The 15,436-nt window shown below is 40.8% G+C and overlaps 1 protein-coding gene across 12 annotated transcripts in view; it reads left to right on the forward strand.

Annotated features, from left to right (window-relative positions):
• TENM3 (teneurin transmembrane protein 3) overlaps positions 1–15,436 on the forward strand; it is a 1,359,158-nt gene that overhangs the window by 1,157,836 nt on the left and 185,886 nt on the right. The window contains exon 1 of one of the 12 annotated variants that reach the window (XM_064511006.1): positions 9,799–9,819. The exons of the other annotated variants lie outside the window; for them this stretch is intronic. The gene's annotated coding sequence lies outside the window, so the exon portion shown is untranslated. Of the gene's footprint in view, positions 1–9,798; positions 9,820–15,436 lie in introns of those variants that run through there. 12 annotated transcript variants of the gene reach the window in all.

The following is a 15,436-nucleotide window of genomic DNA, read 5'->3' on the forward strand; positions in this document are numbered from 1 at the left end:
TTTTATCCATATCAGATTGTGGAGGGGAAAAAGAAAAGCTTATTATCTAATCAGCTTTATTTTTAGCACACTTCCGTAATTGGCATGGGATCCTCAATCTAAGTACTTGTTTCAGTATGGGGATGATCTGATGCTTTCATGTTCACCAGTTAGCTGCAACATAATTTCTATTGGCACAGAGTTTTATGATACCCTCTCATTTAGGGGCTGGTGCCTAAGCAAGGTCCAATTAGCTAGTACTATTATTTCTTATAAGGAATTACTGGCATATTTAATATAATAATAGCAGTAAATCAAATGGTTGGCTGCTTTCTATTCTGTTTCTTCTTTTTAAATTTTAAATTTTGCCTTTTTTAATTTGACTGTTTTACTTTAGGATTGTTGCTTCAACTTAGATACTGCATTTGTAAATCCTGGGATATGCACGTTCTGATACTTCTTCTCCAGACATTGCTACTCTGAATGTATCCAAATACATATTTTCCCCACAGAGGATGGGGTGTAGCTACTGCCCAAACGGAAAGGGAGGCGGGCTCTTGAGCTCGCTGCAGTGCCCGAGGCAATCCGAGGCCTTCGTAGCTTGGGCTTGGTACCGCCGTGGGTAGTTAAACGCACCCCGAGGTGCAAGCTACCACCCTGCACATCTGGCACTGTGTTGTGTTGTAGAAATCTGCTGGCTGCCTCAGAACTAGCTGTAATCCGTTTTGCCCCACAGTCTTCTCTGTGCTGTAGAAATGATCAGAGAGAGCTCAGAAAGCTGCCTATTAATCATCCAAAGAACCTTCCTCGCCATTTTAATATTTAATTGAAGCACATGTAAATAACTATGAAAAGCTTTTGTTTTGGTCCAAAGTAACTGGGTTTTTTTTAAATTTTCCTCTTGAGAATCTCAACTGTGTTCTGTGCCATCTTTAAAAAAACATTTGCTATGATAAGCAGACACGCTATATTAGTAGTTAAAGTTTTAAAATCAGGCCACAGCGTTGTCATACAGCAACATTTCAGTGTGAAGCAATCATCTGGAAATGTAAGTATGTCCCTTCAGCCGCTTCCAAAGTACTCGTTTCCTGAAAGATTAATCTCGTAGGTCCAGGGTTCCCAAGGAAAAAGTCACCTGTGGTAGCAGGGGGGATCGGTGGAGCCCGCAGCTGGGTGCGTTCCTCGTCTGCTCCTAATGAGAAGCTCCATGTTCATTTTCAGACATAACCAGGTTTGAGAGCTGCTTACACATTGGTTTTGACTCAGTGTCCACCTGTTCGTTACTACGAGTGGCTCCTGGTTACGTGAGTTATGGATGGCACCTCTCAACCTTTTAATCCAGACCAGCCCAGGCAGAGCAATCGGAGGCATATAATGAATGACAGTCGCTCAGGAGACCTCCCGAGTTTGAAGTCTTCAGTAAAAAGTGAAACGTTTTCTGTACGCTCCCTTTGGTCGCTGAGCCGTTGAAGAAGGAGGCTATTGACTCTAAATGCAGCCATGAATAAAACCAAAGCGCAAGGCGTTACTAGCACTTAGGGGTTCGTTTTGTTTTGTGAAAATGTCCTCAAATTTCACTGGAGTCCTTGCTGGGGAGTAGCACCTCGTTTCTCACTGCACCATTTTTGTATTTTGAGTCGTTGTTTATACCGTATAGCATACCGGGACAGTTATGGATCCAGCTTTAGCGAAGATCCCCAGGAGACCGTCTGCAGCCGCGCTGAATATCCCCCAGTAGCACCTCTCTCTCATCAGTCCCCAACTGTGCCGGGTGGGAGATTTGCCAGAATAATCCTGTTCTGGGCTAGAGGATTTCTGCCACCTTTTCCTACTAGTTAAGTATTCTTAAATGGCAAATTGTGATGTTTTCTTTGAGATTCATTTGTAGTCATCTCAGATTTATTATTTAGGTTTTCAATAATCTCTCTGGAGGAAAAAGAATTGTGATATACATCTCAGGAAAAAGAAAAATACTTTCAGCTAGATTCATGTGCTTTGATCTAAAGTAAAATGCACCTAAAGTACTAAAAGATTAAGTTGCCATAAACTGTAGTGTCAGATTCAGTAGTTATGATCTTTCAGGTGTTCTGTAATCGTTCAGTATGTAGTTCATTAAAAATAGATACTTGTTTAATTTGTAATTGCATTGGGACTTCAGAGTTACCTTTTTCTGTTGCTAAATTTCTACGTCTTATGTATCATGGTTGCCATTAAGCATTTCTAAATAGAAAAATGCTTTTAACAAGTCACAGTTACATTTGTATTTAGAAGTTTTCTGTCTTTCATGGAGACAAAAGTGTAACTAAAAAAACTGCATCAAAACCACTCTGTGCTACCTATTTTGGTGTGTCTGAGGGGATACTTCCTTTCTCCTCACTCCCACAAACCCGCTGTCATGATGTGGTGATGTGTAAATTTTCCTTTTTTTCCCCGAAGATTTTGCAAAGCACCTTTTTGTGTAAATACGAAGATCAACTTACTGGGGAGTAATATAAGTGTTTGTATTACTCCAGCTTTATTAATGTCTTGACAAAGGATCTTTCCTGGGATTTTCTTTGTTGGGTTTCTCTTTTGTTGTATTTTCTAGCTGTTGCAGGGTAAATAAGTTAATTGGATATTCAGTGTGATCAGCTGGGTGTTTTATTCAGGTAATCATTCAGTCAGTACAGTGATATGGGTATTTTAAAAGATGTTGCATTTATTATGAGAGGATCTCTGTATTAGATGATCAAACAACACGATTTTTCTTGGTGCCGATCTCGAATGTTTGACAGTGCAAAAAAGGTGGTGGTACACAAAATTACTTTAATCAAGTAAAGACATTTCTTAGTACATTGTTGTTCAAGAAACTAGAGTACCTCGTGAGTAACCTAAATTCCTAGCTGCAGTATGAAATGTGAATTCAGTTAAAAATGACCATATCTGGAAAAATACAGATGAATATCTTAGTCTTTCAAAGCTTAAATAAAGAATCCAATTTTAGATTCTCGTTTTAATAGATTTTTATAATTTAATGAGCTAAGCATTAGCTTGTACCCGCAAAAAATTCCTTTCTCTAGAGAGAAATGTAGATTTTATTGAGGAAGATCCAGGGGACATAAAGAAGTCTCGTAGATTCTAACACTTTGTGTTAAGAGCGATTTCTCAGATACGTGCACAACAAATAGAGCGTGCCTGTACGTTTGGTGTTAAAAAAGCCTTTGTTTTCATGTCATGATGCACCTGCAGGATCTTAGAGATTGAGGTATTCGTACATCTGCAGATAAAAGATGAACTCACTTGTGACATAAGTTTAACTCTTAAAAGTTCAAAATTATTTGTGGTGTTTAATTTGAATGCATCTGTAATAATTTTGGTAACTTTAGGGAAGCTCATTTTTATAATGCCTTTATTTCAAACTTTTTAATTGTTTTCAGTAAATAATGTATACTTCCTACAAAGAAGCATATACATGGTTTGTTCCACATAGATATGAGTATTCTCATTGATTTATGTGGTTACATATATAAAATATTCATACCTTAATAGAAACTAAAAACAGTCTTTATTGAGTTAAGTTGTGAATGTGGACACCAGGCTGCAGAAATGATTGATGGTCTTCTTACCACATATAATAGCCTAACAGGATTTCACAAAACCTTTGTTCACACACTTAGAAATTATCAGAACATTTTGTTAAAGAGTAGAGAGTATAAACTTAAACTGTTACTTAAGTGCTTCAAACAGAAGTTTTCCAAAATGTTGCTTAAAAAAAATAGCTCTAGAATTTAAGGGATTTTTTTGTGCAACTACCCACTGTAGACTGCAGTTGCCTCTTGACTGAAATATTTTGTTGTATTCATTTTGTTGAACAGATTTCATTAATTGTGTCCTAACTTGGGGGGGGGGGGGGAGGGTGTTTGTTTTTAGCAAAAGCTTTCTGAGAGCCTTTAGAAGTAAGGTTAATTATTAAATCTGTTTCTGTTGTTGTATTTTTCTGTTTCTGTTGTTGTATTTTTCTGTTTCTGTCTGGACATCATCTGCAAGCATCTCGGGAAACAGTCGCAGTCAGACCTCACCGTTTGTTAGGAGCCCCTCAGGCTGCGCCGGTGCCCTCTCCTCGCAGCCCGCCGCAGGTCCTTGCCCCTTGCACCCTTGTTACGAAGCTGCCGCTGGAGCTTCCTCGCCCACTAGTTTGCTGGGCTGAACTGTGCTCCTCACCCACAATGTTGTACCTCCCCTGGGATGCACCCGCTGCATTGGCGTTTTAGTGTGGATCAGGAGCATGCTTTTCCAACAAATCTCCCGGCCGTCCCCACTTTACCATGCTTTAATTCATGTTCCCAAGTGGCATCAGAGCAGAGGAGCTGAGTTCCTTTTGGATAGGAACTAAGCCGGAAAAGGTGCTCCAGAAGCGCTCTTTGTGTGCTCCTGCTGCTCGTGGGCTTCTGGCCACCGGCCCGTGCTAGCACCAGTCCAAAGTAAAACCCATAAAACACCAATTACCTGGATATTGGCTTCTGGGCACCAGCCGTTCCCGCGCCAGACCCCCTCTCGCTGGCCTGCCTGACATGCTAACCCGGGCCGAGCCCCGTGGCGCCGGTGGGACCTGCCTCCCTCGGGAGCAGAGCCTCCTTGGGGTGGTGTCAGTGCTTGTGCTGCAGAAGAGCCATCCCGGGAATGGGAATTTGGCAGAGGGCACCTGAAGAGTAAGACCCATACCAGAAATTCGTTCCATTCGTCACAGAGGAGCATTTCACATTGCGTGCCGCAATCACTGTAATTGAGGACGAGAGTACTATTTTGTCATGGGTAGCACCCTCCTGCTATTTTTTCTACCCTTCCTTTCCCTCTGGCTTGGTTATCCTCAGGCGTGAAATTATTCATGGCCCAAGTACTCCTGTATCACCCCAGTAATTTACTACAACTTTTGTGCTGCTTGTTCTCCTTTGATTGGCCTCTCCATGCAGTCGTGTAGTGCATAGCACAAAGATGGATTGTATGGCATTCTCAGCTGGGGAAAATCAACACGTAGAGCGGGCTCGCTGCCAAGATGTTCATAATTAAACTGTTGCTATGGACAGGATTACATCAATGTTTCTATCAGTCATTTGCTGCAGTTTTGTGACTGTTGGTACTTGGATTGTTTTTAGCTCTTTATTTTCCTCTTTCTTACCTCACTTTTCAAATGAGGCGTTGCAGCACATAGAGATGTATAAATAAAAATAATTATAGGAAGTGGTAAGGGAAAAAGAGAAAAGTAAATTCCATCATTCTGACTCCCTGTTTGAAGCTGATATCTTTGCGGGGTGTTTGCCTTTATTCTGCTAAGGGAAATTGCCAGATGCAGTATTTCCCAATGAGAAATTATCTTACTGTTGTGTTGCAAAAATACTATGGTGTGGTTATTGTCAGGCAAATATAAATAGACTGTACAGCTAGAGCTTTATCAGTTCCCATTAGCACATTATAAATTCAATAGTACAGCAAGTGTAATAGAAAACAGCAGCAAAATGGTTAAACCTTTAATTCTTTCTCCCTCATCCCATCTGATTTATGTGCGGCTAAGTTGTCAGATGGACTAATGACAGTATAGCCTGAAGTATGCTGGCTTATTGGAACAGAGCTTTACTGCCAGAATAAGATTGCTGTGCTTTACCTGCTACCATATCATTATTATTATCATGCCCTATTACAATGATCCTCAGCAAGTAATTCCTTTTGGTAACACTCAAAATGTTTGGTATTGTAGCTAAATAGTGTGTAGTTCATTAGATGTAGAGAGGGCCAAGATTACATTACAAATAAGGTAGACTGTGGGGTAACAAATGATATCGAGTGCAGCTAAGATCACGGTAACGAGATAAACAGTGTGGTGTCACAAAATTGTCTCCCAGTTGACAAAACAATCTATTTTATAGATTGCCTTAAAAATTGAAGGATGGAGTCAATTATAGCCAATTATGATGCTGCGTTTACTGGAGGAGTTTTCATATTCTTTGGGGAGGAATAAGGAAATGTTCGAGTCAGTCAAAGCTTTTGAATTTGCTTCCTTGTTTTGTCTGAATGTAGTTCTTCCTATTTTGTCAGGTAAAATCTACATATGAAACCTGGGACAAAATTATCTTTAAGAAAAAGATTGTTCAGTTCCTTCATTTCTCTTCATGTTGAGCGCAAAATTATGGTGGATAATACTGCAAGTAAAACAAGAAACTCCAACGTCACAGTTCCCCTCAGTTAAGTTAGGGTTTACTCCAGAGGAACCCTAACCACAGCCTGGTGATGGTAAAGTCTGCCTAGACAAAGCATAGTGATATCTTTAGTTTGACTTGTGCATTTCCGAAGAAAGGGTCTTCACCTCATTAAAAAGATAGGTAGCAGATACCATGTGTTTCCGTATTTAGTCCATTAAATTAAAACTAAAGGAGTGAGAGCGTGGAACGGTTTGCCGTGACCCACAATTCTGCTCAAAGCGTGTATGTGAAACGGGGTACAGAAGCTCCTGATTGAAGATGAATATCCAGGAAGATGAATATCCAGTCTCAGTAGTAGTCTCAGTAATTCAGAGGCAAGCGTTCGTTTAATCATATAGTATCATGTAGTATTCTTTCATTTAGATTATTTCCCTTCTTTGTTTTGTTTTGTTTTGGCTCTCGGGTAGCGTCTCAGGGAGCCCTGCCTCCCACGTGTTTCTGCTGTAGGACTGACTATGAGGAGCGGTTTCCCTTGCCTAGAAAAGCACACTGTCGGTATGTTAAAGATTCAGATATATAGATATAGGTGTATTCAGAGAAGGAAGACTGCAGTAAACAAGTTGTTTGAATAATGTTTCAAAGTCGTCATTGTCGTCTTCTATGTTTAGGATTTCATTTTACCAGCAAGCTTCAGAGGGTGACCTAGTACATGCGCCAATGACAAAAGCTGCTTGTAACAATTCAGATCATGCTTTCTGCTGTATGAAATGAGATTGTAAAAATCCTCTCAAAAATGACATCTGAAATAGCATTAAAACACAATTTCCTTTTGATAAGGTTTTAAGGCACTCGTATGAAAAGTGACGCTGCTCTGAGTGGCTGTGTGTCAGCATTATGCAGTGTGTTGCACATAAGTGACATTAATCCATAAAGTGTGTGAGGGCCACTTATTTTTCTCATGAAGTCATTAAATACTGTTATTGATTTCTGTTCAATCAGCTGGATTCTGCTTGCATTCAGCGATCTTTAGGCATGCTAATAGTGCTGTTTCTAATAATGTTTTTGGACCATAGTTTTAAAGACAGATATTACATTGAAAATAAATTATCATGCCTAAGTGAAACACAGAGTAGCTTAGGGAAGCAATAATATTTATACAGTTTGCAAATTACCTGAACCTGCCGTAGTGCAAAAGATGAGTTTGTGACACAGATGTTCTAAAATCAATAACTAACCGTCTTCAATACATTTGTTCCTTTTTCTAAACATGCAGAATTAATGTATATTTTGGACTGCTTCTATTATATGATGATAAAGCATGTTTTAAAAATTGAATCTGAACTTAGAAGCACTGTAATAGTTAATATAAAATCTGTAACGTTAGTTTTTATGCTGAAGACTATTTAAACCCTGAATCGTTACAGTTGCTGTACGCTTTACGGACTGGTACTTAGGACATTAGCAGATTATTTTGTCATTTGAAGCAATGCTGTATGTATGAAATGCTAGTGGATCAGATGCCAATAAGAGTACAGCAGTGTTGCTAATTCTTCCTGTCATTTCTTCATGATAAGCAGATCTAGGAGGAGGAAGTATGTAAGACAATTAAATATAACGGGTGCATTTTAGCTCCATATGGATGGATGTGTACTAGACAAAAGAAGAGGCATGTTCTGCCTCTCCCTACTTTAATGCCATGCTAATGACTTTGTTGTGGCAGAGGCAGCCTGAGCTTGTTTCCTTACTTAATAGATAACTTCAATTGTAGTTTAGATTTTTCCTATTTAGAAGGAAATGAGGCTTCAGAATAATTTAAAATCTGATTGGGGATATGTGATAGTCGTGTTAGCTTCTGTGATAATCAGATATTGTAGCTACTGCTTTTACCTCACCTCTTCTAGCCTTTTTCCTTCTGAACATAAATGAGTTACCAGGGCAAATTGTTAGATTTGTCCTGAGCGTAGCGCAACCAGACCAGTAGATTAACCTCTGCTGCTAAAACGTTAAGTTTTCACTTCCAGGCAGCGAATTGCATCCTGCTGAGGAGTTACTGTTTGCCGCCTGGGTATCTTTGCTAGGACCATTAAGGGCCGCTGACGGGTCTCGTCACCTGGCATCGGCCACCCTCGTCTCAAACGCCGAGGGGTGCCAAGCCGCAGCAAGCTGACTGCGTTGTCTCGGGAGGAGCTGCTCTTCGCTCAGCGTTTTCTTCGTAGGCTGCTTGCCCGATTTGCTTGAAGGGAACCTGAGCGAGGCTGTGTTATTAATGAATTATGACAAGCCTTTTGCCGATCAGGCGGAGCGGTGCCTGCTATCTCCTGTTAAGACAAAACCTTAATGGAAGATGCTCCGATGGGCAGGCGCTCTGATGATACTCCTTAAGTGCTCATCCCCTCCTGATGGGAGCACGCAGAGAGCCGTGAAGCTGCAAGTGGCAGCGTTTAATACCTTCTCTCTCATAATGCCGGAATAATTTTCCAGAGAGCGATCGCCGCAGCTGCTGCGAACATGGTTATTTGTTTATTTTTCACCTTGGTCCTGGCAGATTGCTGACCTGGCTAATCTGCGGCGCGCATGGGGAGGGGGGAGACGTTTCCACATCCGTAGCGCCGGCAGCCTCCTGAACATGCAGGGATCGGGAGCCCCAGCCGGAGCCGAGCTCCTGAAGCCTCTGGGCACTCGATGGGCGCCCGAGCCGGGCTCGTCCTCCCGGCGGGGCTCGCGGCACCGCGCAGGGGTTTGAGGACAGCGAGGAGGCGGCCGTCTTATGTTTTTCTTGATGGATATTTGTGAGAGGCGAGGAGATGGCACAGGCTGCGGGGGTGAGTCACCGAGCGGGCTTTGCAATCTCCCTCCGGTAGCGCTGCTCATTATGGCAAACCGCGGCTTTTAAACCGCGGTAGTTCCCGTTTTATGTGCGTTGGCCTTCATTTGCTGAAATGCTTCAAGTTCACGGTACTCGAGTCGTTTTGGAAACAGGATGTAATTACAAAGGTTTCTTATGCTTACCAACAGCTTTTTTGAACCAGTGTAATTATCATTACTTGTGGATACTGTAAATTGAATATCCCCTCCCTAATTGCATTACACTCACGGGTTGGCTGCTTGAACAGCCAACTAAGAAAAGTTCGCCCTTTACTATAAATAGTAGAATTGTTCTTTTAGTTGTGCTGACCTTTAAAGCTAAGTGCTTTACATGATATTGTCAGGTGTACATTATAAAGATAGCTTGTAATTGGATCGGTAATGAGGAACTAAGTTATAATGGCTTTTTGCAGAAGTTCATTTATTCAGCATTTTTTTACTACTTGATAGAATTAAAGTTTTGGTGTGCGTCAGGCCTTTTAAGGGGGCCGGTCGCAGTTTCTTGCTTGACCTGCTCGGTCAGTGATTTGTAGCAGTCCGATATTACTGCCGCTGCTAAAAGGAAGTTACTGTAACCGTGACGAATTAGTGCTGCCCTTCGAAAACAGCACAGGGGCGAGGGAGCGCTTTATTTAGCCGTCATAGCTTCTCCTTGGTTAATTAATGTTTTCTCCTCTCAATTCAGTAGACAAATAGTAACTTAATTCGTAGTGAGCAGCACAGTCGCGAGAGGGGAGAGGTGGCTGTGTGATTTTTGTTTGTTTTCTCCGATTAAAATGAGCAACTGTAGACACGCTGAAAAGTAAGTCGTCTTTTCTGGTAGAAGAAAGCCAGCCTTGATGGAGTTGGTGTGTCTGCCTGCGTTTTAGAGCCTGTTATTGTTTTACCAACTCTGCACATTGTTTTAAGAGCACCAAAAGCGTTTCTCTGAGAAATTTGATTGATTTCTACTTGTTTGCGGTTACTGAAAATTTTACTGCATAGGTACTGGCTAATATTTACTTTTTCTTCATTCTACTTTAATTAAAATTACACCATTTATTCCCTATAGAAGCTTTTTTGTTAGTCGTGACTACTGATTTTCCCAGAACACTTCCTGCTGAGTGTCCTTTATGATCTATCATAAAAATGTGCTTGGATGGGACAAATTGAAAAGCACGCCTTAGAAAAAGAAAGAAATTTCAATTACAAGGTAAATGGTAGAGAATTATGACCATATAAAAAGAATGCAAAAATCTTTATCGTGTAATAGAATAATATCAAGTCTGAGTTGAAATAAATCCTAAGCTGTTTTTAATGAAATGTAAGGCTAAAACAAGGGGAAAAAATTGTGACTTGGTCTGTTTTAGAACGTATGCTATAAGCTCACCCGCTGTCCTGCGGAAACCTCAGGAACTATAGCTGACAGTTCAAACTGATGAAATACTCAGCATAGTTGTATCTCTCGTCAAAAGACTTATGTTCATATGTGACATATTTATGAGTTTAAAGAATATAATTCATTGCAATTCTGTTTTCTATCTTTCAACATATTTTCTACCTTTCTGCATTCTACTGTAAGGTATGCAAAGCTACTGTATAGATTTATATGGGTTAACAGTATATTTGTCGTACACAGGTGTGTACGTACATGAAGTAAATAGAGTACTTTTTGCGAGTATGTAAGTAAACAGTACGATACGAATAGCCACTTGTGACAGACAAATTGTGTGTTGTATTCCTAATATCAGAAGTCTGATATTTAACAATCCAACTGAAAAACAGGACAGGCTTATGCTTCATGCAATTAGACAAAGATACTAGTTGTATCAGTCCATTAGCAGACAGGCAAATCCTTCTTCATAAAAGCGAGAAGTAGATGTTTTAGCAGAGATGTGTATAGATTAGCTAGAAATCTGGTCTGGTCTTGATTTAACTGTTCCCCTTAACGAAACCTCAGAGGCTAAAAACATTTCTGTGTTGCTGAAGCACCCAAAAAAATCTTATTCTGATGGTACCTTGGACAAGCTAGTTTATAGCGAAGAAAATGAGGGAAAGAGCAGTGAGAAAGGCAAGTCTTTGAAGCAGATTTTTAGGCTCATTTGTTTCTCTGTACTTGTTTGTTGGCACTTGTGCTTACTCTTAAGGCTTAAAATCTTTAGTGGCTTCAGAATGGCATGGCAAAATGATTTTTAGCTGGCTATATGCTGTTAGAAAGAAGGCAAATCTTCAAACATGTCTTTGTCCATCCATTTCAAGGTCTAGTAAGCATTGTGCATTTAAATAGCTGGAACTTTTGATACACAATAATGCTTTTGTAGTAGATCTCATTAGTTCTGTGTGTGTAATTTGTCAAACTCTTTTTGAATACTTTATGAATAAGCATCTAGAAGGCTTTGTCTCCTTGATTTTTGGAAATGGTCTCAGAGAAAACTCTTGTGAAACTCAGACAGTATGTTCAAACTGCCCTTTTATAATTTTCTGCATTAAGCTTATTTGTGTCTTGAAGTTGCATCTTCCTTTGTAAAAGTAAACATAATAGGAAATATTCAGAGAGGTGAAACATGTTGCCCAGACTCCCTGCTGCTGGAAACAGGGACAGCTTATGAGCTGGGTGTCTAGTAACCCTAGAATGACTTCCCGCCTGTGAATTTGTGCAGCACGCCCATGGAAACGAAGGAAACTCTGAGCAGCCGTGATGTCTTTTGGCAGTGAGTTCGATGAGTCTGGTATGCAAAGAGCTACCTGCTAATTGCTTCTTCTGAACCTGGCTTCAACGAGCTTCGTTTGGTGCCCCTCAATCTTGTATTGAAGGGCAGTGACACCCTTACGGCTTTGTCATCCTTCTCTCCCCCTGTCCCCCCAGTTTTAAAGACCCCGTCATATCCCTGCGAAATCATGTCTCCTCAGGCTGCACGGTCTTAGCCTGTTCCATCATTCCTTGTCCAGAAAGCGGTCTATACCTCTGATCGTTCTTGTTACCCTTTTCTGATTTTTTTTTCTCCAAATCTACTATCCCCTTTTTGAAAGAGGGGACTTGAACTGCACACAGTACTCAATATGTAGGTTAATTAAGGAATTACAAGCGACACAACTGTGTTGCGTGTTTTGCTTCCCGTTCCTTTCGTAATAACGCCTAACATTCAGGCTGCTTCCTTTTGGCAACGGAGCACCGAGCTGACATTTTGATGGAACTGTTTATTATAACCCCAAGGTCTCGCTCCTGAGCAGTAATGTTCAGCTCAGAGCCCATCATCTTACATGTGAAGTTAAGGTTATATTTTCCCATGTGCATCACTCTACAGTTATCTACACTGAATTTAATTTACCGTTTTATTGTCTAGTCACTCAATTTCATAAGGTCCTTCTGCAATTCTGCACTGCTTGCCCTCATCCTCACTACCCTGAATAAGTTTTTATCATCCGCAAACTTTGTTGCTTCACTGCTCAGCTACCTTTCCAGGTCACTTCCAAATATGCAGAGTGGGCCAGGTCTCAGCGCAGATCGCTGTGAAACCCCACTAGCGACCTTCTTCTACTGCACAGTCTTGACCATTTTCTGCCAATTTCTGGTTATGTCTTTTAATCAGTTTCTCTGCAGGGACCTCTGTTTTGCCATGGGTGCTTAGTTTCTTTAGAATGCTTCGGTGAAGGACTTGTTAAAAGCCTTCTGGAAGTCCATGTAGACTGTATCGACTGCGTCACTGGTTTCACATGTTTGTTGAACTGTTCAAAGAGCACCATTAGTTTCATGAGACAGGAGCTGATTTTACAAAACTGAAATTTGATTCTTCTCAGACAGTCGTCCACTAATTCTATTTGTTATTATCGTTTCTCTTGACTTACCTAGCATATAGACATCAGGCTTGCAGGTTGCCAGCCCACGAGCTTTCCTGGAACCTCTGTTAAAAGCTGGCAGCACATCATTACCTCATACGAGACTTTGAATACCAAGGCACTGGGGAAAGGGGTGACACATCCTCATTAGTAATTGAGCTATTGTACCTCTGAATTTTTGCTCTTGGATGAATGCTTTCTGGTAGCGGCCATTTGTTACCTCGTACAGAGAAAGAACCGTGTTTTTTTGTTGCATGTTTTTATATTGTGTAGCCCAGCAGAGTGCCTTGTGCCTGCCACAGTGTGCTATCACACAGTGTCCCTACCACAATGTGGCACAACATGACAACAAAGTCATGTATCAAAATAAGATCAGTTGTTAAAAACTGGGTTAGAAATGCTATACTTGCCTATACTATTATTTAAGAATTCTAAGAATATATTATTCTCCTTTGTTTTGTTTGCTTTTATGCATTTTCATTTCCCTTACTGGTGTTTGAAAGAGAAACACAAACTGCTGAAGGAAGTGAAAGATTTAATTTGCAGGCAATGAGATTTTAAAAATCCTGAGAATACAGAGAGAAGTTATTTCAGTTATATAAATCTTAGGTGTTATTTGAAAGCATAGTAGTCTAGAGTAACTCGGATGGAAGGGAGGATTTTCAGTTGGACAGTTTTCTTTTAATAAAGATGCATATGGTCTCCATCAGTAATTATCAATCTTGCGTTACATTAGCCAGATTTTAGCTCGTGAATAATAAATGTGCACCAGTGCCATATGTGGTGTCTGAGTGAAGCTTTTGTGATGTTTCCATATCAGGGAATGTTCCTTGGGCGTTCCTTAGTACTGAGGTCTTGTTCAAAGCGGCACAAAGTTGAGAGTTGTTAAAAAGCTGAGCTAGTGAGAAGTTTGGGGTCACAGCCAAGAGTTTCTTTGGCCAAAGGTGTGTCAATGTTTGTATTAAGTTTTTTAAGGATTTAAGAATGGGTTTTGGTCGCAATAGGCTGAAATTTGGAATCCCTCACCTTTTCTCTCTCTCTCTGTTAGTTCCCTGAAGTGGGGTCCCTCCACCCTGACAGAGAGAAATGCTGTGGGTGAAATGTTTGACAGCAGGTTCCTTTGCTGCTGGAAAGCAAAACGAAATGAGGCTGCTCAGGTGTCCGAGAGAGCGTAGCTACAATTTTACTGTAAAGCTCGGTTGAAGAAAGCTCCCTCCCACTCAGGGTGGAGGCAGAGCAAAAGATTGTCTGTTCTTCTGGGTTCGTTTTGTTTTGTTTTGTTATTTTATCTTAAGGAATGGGCTTTGTGGAGTCCCACGTGATGTAAAACCTGGCAGCTCTGATCCTCCACCTTCCCTTTGCTCTGTACCTCAAGTTCTGTCAGCCCTCCGTGGGAGAAATGACTGATCCTCCTTTTCTTCTGCCACCGGCATTCAGGGGCATGGGGTGTGACTCTTCACAGACACACCGCTCAGTCCCAGGCGCCGTCGTTCTCGCATCGCAAGCATGAGAAAAGAGCAGTGCTGTAATTGAAATTATAAAATTGTCCCAGTTATGCTTAGGGCCTTTGCAAATTACAGGAAGAAGCAATTTCGGTATTGGTAGGTTTTCAGTTTGTGAAGATGAAGGTAGCAAAGGTTAAGAGAGAGAAAAACAGCAAAAATGACCCAGTAGTGTGATAAAATCAGTTACAAATTATAAATACACATTATGTTAGTTCCATGTGACTCAAGCTATTCGGCAGCCAAAGATTAAATGTAAATATGGCTGTAGTACCTAACGCTGCTTATAGGGGGAGTGATACTGGTTTCATTCCTTTCCTTTTATTCTTTTTGAGAGCTGTGGAGGGACCAGGAAATTGAAGTGCCCTCAAAAGTCTGCGCCGATGCAAGGCAAGAGGAGAGTGTAAAGGAATTGCCAAGTTCTCTTCCAGCTGTGCCCCCTGCCCCCCAACCTCTCTTTTTTTTTTTGATAAATAAGTGCAGTTTACAGAATTGCAGACTTCAGGAAGGCTTCCCTCCCTCCCTCCACACCATATTCACAGTTTTCAAAAAAATCACCTGGTTTTTGCCAGTTCTCTCTGGTCAAAGATTTTGGGAACAGGGCTAGGGACAAGTTAGAGATCAGTGCTCTAATTTGCTTGCATTTAGGCAAGATCCAGATGTTGCCGGATTTTGTGCTGAGGAAAAGAAATCCTCACTGGTCTGAATGGCAAGGACTTTGGGATCATTAGTCTTAGGCTGCACAGTGGTTGAGGATCATATGCCAGAACTATGTAGACGTATTACACCCATATTGAACCCAATCAGTTATAGGGACCTTGAGCATTGGTCTCTTAAGGACTGAATTGCTACTATCTACATAATAACAACTTGAACACTGTGAGGAAAGAAACTCTTTTTAACAAGTAGATTCTGAAAGTTTGGTCCAAACATAAAATAAATGTGGTAGAAGACACACAAACTACTACTTTAAAGAAAAAAAAAGGATGAAGTGGGTTTTTTGGTAAGGATGAAAAGAGGCATTATATAGAGAATGGCCTGGTCTTTGAAAAGATCCATAAGGGACTGTCTGAATTTGAAGCACACTGCTCAATAAAAATA

This window comes from Dromaius novaehollandiae, chromosome 4, assembly GCF_036370855.1.
Source record: "Dromaius novaehollandiae isolate bDroNov1 chromosome 4, bDroNov1.hap1, whole genome shotgun sequence".
NCBI lineage: Eukaryota > Metazoa > Chordata > Aves > Casuariiformes > Dromaiidae > Dromaius > Dromaius novaehollandiae.